Below are 8,280 nucleotides of genomic sequence, written 5' to 3'. Positions count from 1 at the left end.
GGTCCAAAAGATGGCTGAAGCTTCCAACGAGTGGCGAACGCTCGTCCGGTGTCAGAAACCACTGGAAATGCACTTGCAGCGAAGGAAACGGGCTGAGCTCGAGGACTTCCGGTGCTCGTCCCAAGAAAACGCGAGCGGGAATGCCCCGGACTCAGTTTTCTCGTCCTGGGGTAAAAAGCGGTCCCCCGACGGTTTCTTCCCTTTGCTCCGTATTGGTCATAAGTCTTTCGATCTTCGGGTCTCGTGCTCCGAGGACTTCAACCCACACTCCTGGCATGCTCCCTGACACGTTTTCCGGAGGTATAGGTCGGGAAGCGAGCTCGTTGGAGGGAGAACTGTGGTGCGACCCAAAACGGTCCAAAAGATGGCCGAAGCTTCCAACGAGTGGCGAACGCTCGTCCGGTGTCAGAAACCACTGGAAATGCACTTGCAGCGAAGGAAACGGGCTGAGCTCGAGGACTTCCGGTGCTCGTCCCAAGAAAACGCGAGCGGGAATGCCCCGGACTCAGTTTTCTCGTCCTGGGGTAAAAAGCGGTCCCCCGACGGTTTCTTCCCTTTGCTCCGTATTGGTCATAAGTCTTTCGATCTTCGGGTCTCGTGCTCCGAGGACTTCAACCCACACTCCTGGCATGCTCCCTGACACGTTTTCCGGAGGTATAGGTCGGGAAGCGAGCTCGTTGGAGGGAGAACTGTGGTGCGACCCAAAACGGTCCAAAAGATGGCCGAAGCTTCCAACGAGTGGCGAACGCTCGTCCGGTGTCAGAAACCACTGGAAATGCACTTGCAGCGAAGGAAACGGGCTGAGCTCGAGGACTTCCGGTGCTCGTCCCAAGAAAACGCGAGCGGGAATGCCCCGGACTCAGTTTTCTCGTCCTGGGGTAAAAAGCGGTCCCCCGACGGTTTCTTCCCTTTGCTCCGTATTGGTCATAAGTCTTTCGATCTTCGGGTCTCGTGCTCCGAGGACTTCAACCCACACTCCTGGCATGCTCCCTGACACGTTTTCCGGAGGTATAGGTCGGGAAGCGAGCTCGTTGGAGGGAGAACTGTGGTGCGACCCAAAACGGTCCAAAAGATGGCCGAAGCTTCCAACGAGTGGCGAACGCTCGTCCGGTGTCAGAAACCACTGGAAATGCACTTGCAGCGAAGGAAACGGGCTGAGCTCGAGGACTTCCGGTGCTCGTCCCAAGAAAACGCGAGCGGGAATGCCCCGGACTCAGTTTTCTCGTCCTGGGGTAAAAAGCGGTCCCCCGACGGTTTCTTCCCTTTGCTCCGTATTGGTCATAAGTCTTTCGATCTTCGGGTCTCGTGCTCCGAGGACTTCAACCCACACTCCTGGCATGCTCCCTGACACGTTTTCCGGAGGTATAGGTCGGGAAGCGAGCTCGTTGGAGGGAGAACTGTGGTGCGACCCAAAACGGTCCAAAAGATGGCCGAAGCTTCCAACGAGTGGCGAACGCTCGTCCGGTGTCAGAAACCACTGGAAATGCACTTGCAGCGAAGGAAACGGGCTGAGCTCGAGGACTTCCGGTGCTCGTCCCAAGAAAACGCGAGCGGGAATGCCCCGGACTCAGTTTTCTCGTCCTGGGGTAAAAAGCGGTCCCCCCGACGGTTTCTTCCCTTTGCTCCGTATTGGTCATAAGTCTTTCGATCTTCGGGTCTCGTGCTCCGAGGACTTCAACCCACACTCCTGGCATGCTCCCTGACACGTTTTCCGGAGGTATAGGTCGGGAAGCGAGCTCGTTGGAGGGAGAACTGTGGTGCGACCCAAAACGGTCCAAAAGATGGCCGAAGCTTCCAACGAGTGGCGAACGCTCGTCCGGTGTCAGAAACCACTGGAAATGCACTTGCAGCGAAGGAAACGGGCTGAGCTCGAGGACTTCCGGTGCTCGTCCCAAGAAAACGCGAGCGGGAATGCCCCGGACTCAGTTTTCTCGTCCTGGGGTAAAAAGCGGTCCCCCGACGGTTTCTTCCCTTTGCTCCGTATTGGTCATAAGTCTTTCGATCTTCGGGTCTCGTGCTCCGAGGACTTCAACCCACACTCCTGGCATGCTCCCTGACACGTTTTCCGGAGGTATAGGTCGGGAAGCGAGCTCGTTGGAGGGAGAACTGTGGTGCGACCCAAAACGGTCCAAAAGATGGCCGAAGCTTCCAACGAGTGGCGAACGCTCGTCCGGTGTCAGAAACCACTGGAAATGCACTTGCAGCGAAGGAAACGGGCTGAGCTCGAGGACTTCCGGTGCTCGTCCCAAGAAAACGCGAGCGGGAATGCCCCGGACTCAGTTTTCTCGTCCTGGGGTAAAAAGCGGTCCCCCGACGGTTTCTTCCCTTTGCTCCGTATTGGTCATAAGTCTTTCGATCTTCGGGTCTCGTGCTCCGAGGACTTCAACCCACACTCCTGGCATGCTCCCTGACACGTTTTCCGGAGGTATAGGTCGGGAAGCGAGCTCGTTGGAGGGAGAACTGTGGTGCGACCCAAAACGGTCCAAAAGATGGCCGAAGCTTCCAACGAGTGGCGAACGCTCGTCCGGTGTCAGAAACCACTGGAAATGCACTTGCAGCGAAGGAAACGGGCTGAGCTCGAGGACTTCCGGTGCTCGTCCCAAGAAAACGCGAGCGGGAATGCCCCGGACTCAGTTTTCTCGTCCTGGGGTAAAAAGCGGTCCCCCGACGGTTTCTTCCCTTTGCTCCGTATTGGTCATAAGTCTTTCGATCTTCGGGTCTCGTGCTCCGAGGACTTCAACCCACACTCCTGGCATGCTCCCTGACACGTTTTCCGGAGGTATAGGTCGGGAAGCGAGCTCGTTGGAGGGAGAACTGTGGTGCGACCCAAAACGGTCCAAAAGATGGCCGAAGCTTCCAACGAGTGGCGAACGCTCGTCCGGTGTCAGAAACCACTGGAAATGCACTTGCAGCGAAGGAAACGGGCTGAGCTCGAGGACTTCCGGTGCTCGTCCCAAGAAAACGCGAGCGGGAATGCCCCGGACTCAGTTTTCTCGTCCTGGGGTAAAAAGCGGTCCCCCGACGGTTTCTTCCCTTTGCTCCGTATTGGTCATAAGTCTTTCGATCTTCGGGTCTCGTGCTCCGAGGACTTCAACCCACACTCCTGGCATGCTCCCTGACACGTTTTCCGGAGGTATAGGTCGGGAAGCGAGCTCGTTGGAGGGAGAACTGTGGTGCGACCCAAAACGGTCCAAAAGATGGCCGAAGCTTCCAACGAGTGGCGAACGCTCGTCCGGTGTCAGAAACCACTGGAAATGCACTTGCAGCGAAGGAAACGGGCTGAGCTCGAGGACTTCCGGTGCTCGTCCCAAGAAAACGCGAGCGGGAATGCCCCGGACTCAGTTTTCTCGTCCTGGGGTAAAAAGCGGTCCCCCGACGGTTTCTTCCCTTTGCTCCGTATTGGTCATAAGTCTTTCGATCTTCGGGTCTCGTGCTCCGAGGACTTCAACCCACACTCCTGGCATGCTCCCTGACACGTTTTCCGGAGGTATAGGTCGGGAAGCGAGCTCGTTGGAGGGAGAACTGTGGTGCGACCCAAAACGGTCCAAAAGATGGCCGAAGCTTCCAACGAGTGGCGAACGCTCGTCCGGTGTCAGAAACCACTGGAAATGCACTTGCAGCGAAGGAAACGGGCTGAGCTCGAGGACTTCCGGTGCTCGTCCCATGAAAACGCGAGCGGGAATGCCCCGGACTCAGTTTTCTCGTCCTGGGGTAAAAAGCGGTCCCCCGACGGTTTCTTCCCTTTGCTCCGTATTGGTCATAAGTCTTTCGATCTTCGGGTCTCGTGCTCCGAGGACTTCAACCCACACTCCTGGCATGCTCCCTGACACGTTTTCCGGAGGTATAGGTCGGGAAGCGAGCTCGTTGGAGGGAGAACTGTGGTGCGACCCAAAACGGTCCAAAAGATGGCCGAAGCTTCCAACGAGTGGCGAACGCTCGTCCGGTGTCAGAAACCACTGGAAATGCACTTGCAGCGAAGGAAACGGGCTGAGCTCGAGGACTTCCGGTGCTCGTCCCAAGAAAACGCGAGCGGGAATGCCCCGGACTCAGTTTTCTCGTCCTGGGGTAAAAAGCGGTCCCCCCGACGGTTTCTTCCCTTTGCTCCGTATTGGTCATAAGTCTTTCGATCTTCGGGTCTCGTGCTCCGAGGACTTCAACCCACACTCCTGGCATGCTCCCTGACACGTTTTCCCCGGAGGTATAGGTCGGGAAGCGAGCTCGTTGGAGGGAGAACTGTGGTGCGACCCAAAACGGTCCAAAAGATGGCCGAAGCTTCCAACGAGTGGCGAACGCTCGTCCGGTGTCAGGAAAACCACTGGAAATGCACTTGCAGCGAAGGAAACGGGCTGAGCTCGAGGACTTCCGGTGCTCGTCCCAAGAAAACGCGAGCGGGAATGCCCCGGACTCAGTTTTCTCGTCCTGGGGTAAAAAGCGGTCCCCCGACGGTTTCTTCCCTTTGCTCCGTATTGGTCATAAGTCTTTCGATCTTCGGGTCTCGTGCTCCGAGGACTTCAAACCCACACTCGCATGCTCCCTGACACGTTTTCCGGAGGTATAGGTCGGGAAGCGAGCTCGTTGGAGGGAGAACTGTGGTGCGACCCAAAACGGTCCAAAAGATGGCCGAAGCTTCCAACGAGTGGCGAACGCTCGTCCCGGTGTCAGAAACCACTGGAAATGCACTTGCAGCGAAGGAAACGGGCTGAGCTCGAGGACTTCCGGTGCTCGTCCCAAGAAAACGCGAGCGGGAATGCCCCGGACTCAGTTTTCTCGTCCTGGGGTAAAAAGCGGTCCCCCGACGGTTTCTTCCCTTTGCTCCGTATTGGTCATAAGTCTTTCGATCTTCGGGTCTCGTGCTCCGAGGACTTCAACCCACACTCCTGGCATGCTCCCCTGACACGTTTTCCGGAGGTATAGGTCGGGAAGCGAGCTCGTTGGAGGGAGAACTGTGGTGCGACCCAAAACGGTCCAAAAGATGGCCGAAGCTTCCAACGAGTGGCGAACGCTTCGTCCGGTGTCAGAAACCACTGGAAATGCACTTGCAGCGAAGGAAAACGGGCTGAGCTCGAGGGACTTCCGGTGCTCGTCCCAAGAAAACGCGAGCGGGGAATGCCCCGGACTCAGTTTTCCTCGTCCTGGGGTAAAAAGCGGTCCCCCCGACGGTTTCTTCCCTTTGCTCCGTATTGGTCATAAGTCTTTCGATCTTCGGGTCTCGTGCTCCGAGGACTTCAACCCACACTCCTGGCATGCTCCCTGACACGTTTTCCGGAGGTATAGGTCGGGAAGCGAGCTCGTTGGAGGGAGAACTGTGGTGCGACCCAAAACGGTCCAAAAGATGGCCGAAGCTTCCAACGAGTGGCGAACGCTCGTCCGGTGTCAGAAACCACTGGAAATGCACTTGCAGCGAAGGAAACGGGCTGAGCTCGAGGACTTCCGGTGCTTCGTCCCAAGAAAACGCGAGCGGGAATGCCCCCGGACTCAGTTTTTCTCGTCCTGGGGTAAAAAGCGGTTTCTTCCCTTTGCTCCGTATTGGTCATAAGTCTTTCGATCTTCGGGTCTCGTGCTCCGGGGACTTCAACCCACACTCCTGGCATGCTCCCTGACACGTTTTCCGGAGGTATAGGTCGGGAAGCGAGCTCGTTGGAGGGAGAACTGTGGTGCGACCCAAAACGGTCCAAAAGATGGCCGAAGCTTCCAACGAGTGGCGAACGCTCGTCCGGTGTCAGAAACCACTGGAAATGCACTTGCAGCGAAGGAAACGGGCTGAGCTCGAGGACTTCCGGTGCTCGTCCCAAGAAAACGCGAGCGGGAATGCCCCGGACTCAGTTTTTCTCGTCCTGGGGTAAAAAGCGGTCCCCCGACGGTTTCTTCCCTTTGCTCCATATTGGTCATAAGTCTTTCGATCTTCGGGTCTCGTGCTCCGAGGACTTCAACCCACACTCCTGGCATGCTCCCTGACACGTTTTCCGGAGGTATAGGTCGGGAAGCGAGCTCGTTGGAGGGAGAACTGTGGTGCGACCCAAAACGGTCCAAAAGATGGCCGAAGCTTCCAACGAGTGGCGAACGCTCGTCCGGTGTCAGAAACCACTGGAAATGCACTTGCAGCGAAGGAAACGGGCTGAGCTCGAGGACTTCCGGTGCTCGTCCCAAGAAAACGCGAGCGGGAATGCCCCGGACTCAGTTTTCTCGTCCTGGGGTAAAAAGCGGTCCCCCGACGGTTTCTTCCCTTTGCTCCGTATTGGTCATAAGTCTTTCGATCTTCGGGTCTCGTGCTCCGAGGACTTCAACCCACACTCCTGGCATGCTCCCTGACACGTTTTCCGGAGGTATAGGTCGGGAAGCGAGCTCGTTGGAGGGAGAACTGTGGTGCGACCCAAAACGGTCCAAAAGATGGCCGAAGCTTCCAACGAGTGGCGAACGCTCGTCCGGTGTCAGAAACCACTGGAAATGCACTTGCAGCGAAGGAAACGGGCTGAGCTCGAGGACTTCCGGTGCTCGTCCCAAGAAAACGCGAGCGGGAATGCCCCGGACTCAGTTTTCTCGTCCTGGGGTAAAAAGCGGTCCCCCGACGGTTTCTTCCCTTTGCTCCGTATTGGTCATAAGTCTTTCGATCTTCGGGTCTCGTGCTCCGAGGACTTCAACCCACACTCCTGGCATGCTCCCTGACACGTTTTCCGGAGGTATAGGTCGGGAAGCGAGCTCGTTGGAGGGAGAACTGTGGTGCGACCCAAAACGGTCCAAAAGATGGCCGAAGCTTCCAACGAGTGGCGAACGCTCGTCCGGTGTCAGAAACCACTGGAAATGCACTTGCAGCGAAGGAAACGGGCTGAGCTCGAGGACTTCCGGTGCTCGTCCCAAGAAAACGCGAGCGGGAATGCCCCGGACTCAGTTTTCTCGTCCTGGGGTAAAAAGCGGTCCCCCGACGGTTTCTTCCCTTTGCTCCGTATTGGTCATAAGTCTTTCGATCTTCGGGTCTCGTGCTCCGAGGACTTCAACCCACACTCCTGGCATGCTCCCTGACACGTTTTCCGGAGGTATAGGTCGGGAAGCGAGCTCGTTGGAGGGAGAACTGTGGTGCGACCCAAAACGGTCCAAAAGATGGCCGAAGCTTCCAACGAGTGGCGAACGCTCGTCCGGTGTCAGAAACCACTGGAAATGCACTTGCAGCGAAGGGAAACGGGCTGAGCTCGAGGACTTCCGGTGCTCGTCCCAAGAAAACGCGAGCGGGAATGCCCCGGACTCAGTTTTCTCGTCCTGGGGTAAAAAGCGGTCCCCCGACGGTTTCTTCCCTTTGCTCCGTATTGGTCATAAGTCTTTCGATCTTCGGGTCTCGTCTCCGAGGACTTCAACCCACACTCCTGGCATGCTCCCTGACACGTTTTCCGGAGGTATAGGTCGGGAAGCGAGCTCGTTGGAGGGAGAACTGTGGTGCGACCCAAAACGGTCCAAAAGATGGCCGAAGCTTCCAACGAGTGGCGAACGCTCGTCCGGTGTCAGAAACCACTGGAAATGCACTTGCAGCGAAGGAAAGGGCTGAGCTCGAGGACTTCCGGTGCTCGTCCCAAGAAAACGCGAGCGGGAATGCCCCGGACTCAGTTTTCTCGTCCTGGGGTAAAAAGCGGTCCCCCGACGGTTTCTTCCCTTTGCTCCGTATTGGTCATAAGTCTTTCGATCTTCGGGTCTCGTGCTCCGGGGACTTCAACCCACACTCCTGGCATGCTCCCTGACACGTTTTCCGGAGGTATAGGTCGGGAAGCGAGCTCGTTGGAGGGAGAACTGTGGTGCGACCCAAAACGGTCCAAAAGATGGCCGAAGCTTCCAACGAGTGGCGAACGCTCGTCCGGTGTCAGAAACCACTGGAAATGCACTTGCAGCGAAGGAAACGGGCTGAGCTCGAGGACTTCCGGTGCTCGTCCCAAGAAAACGCGAGCGGGAATGCCCCGGACTCAGTTTTCTCGTCCTGGGGTAAAAAGCGGTCCCCCGACGGTTTCTTCCCTTTGCTCCGTATTGGTCATAAGTCTTTCGATCTTCGGGTCTCGTGCTCCGAGGACTTCAACCCACACTCCTGGCATGCTCCCTGACACGTTTTCTCGGAGGTATAGGTCGGGAAGCGAGCTCGTTGGAGGGAGAACTGTGGTGCGACCCAAAACGGTCCAAAAGATGGCCGAAGCTTCCAACGAGTGGCGAACGCTCGTCCGGTGTCAGAAACCACTGGAAATGCACTTGCAGCGAAGGAAACGGGCTGAGCTCGAGGACTTCCGGTGCTCGTCCCCAAGAAAACGC

Source organism: Cucumis melo, chromosome 6, assembly GCF_025177605.1.
Source record: "Cucumis melo cultivar AY chromosome 6, USDA_Cmelo_AY_1.0, whole genome shotgun sequence".
In the NCBI taxonomy this organism is placed as follows: Eukaryota; Viridiplantae; Streptophyta; class Magnoliopsida; order Cucurbitales; family Cucurbitaceae; genus Cucumis; species Cucumis melo.
Note: the sequence above shows the minus strand (reverse complement) of the source record.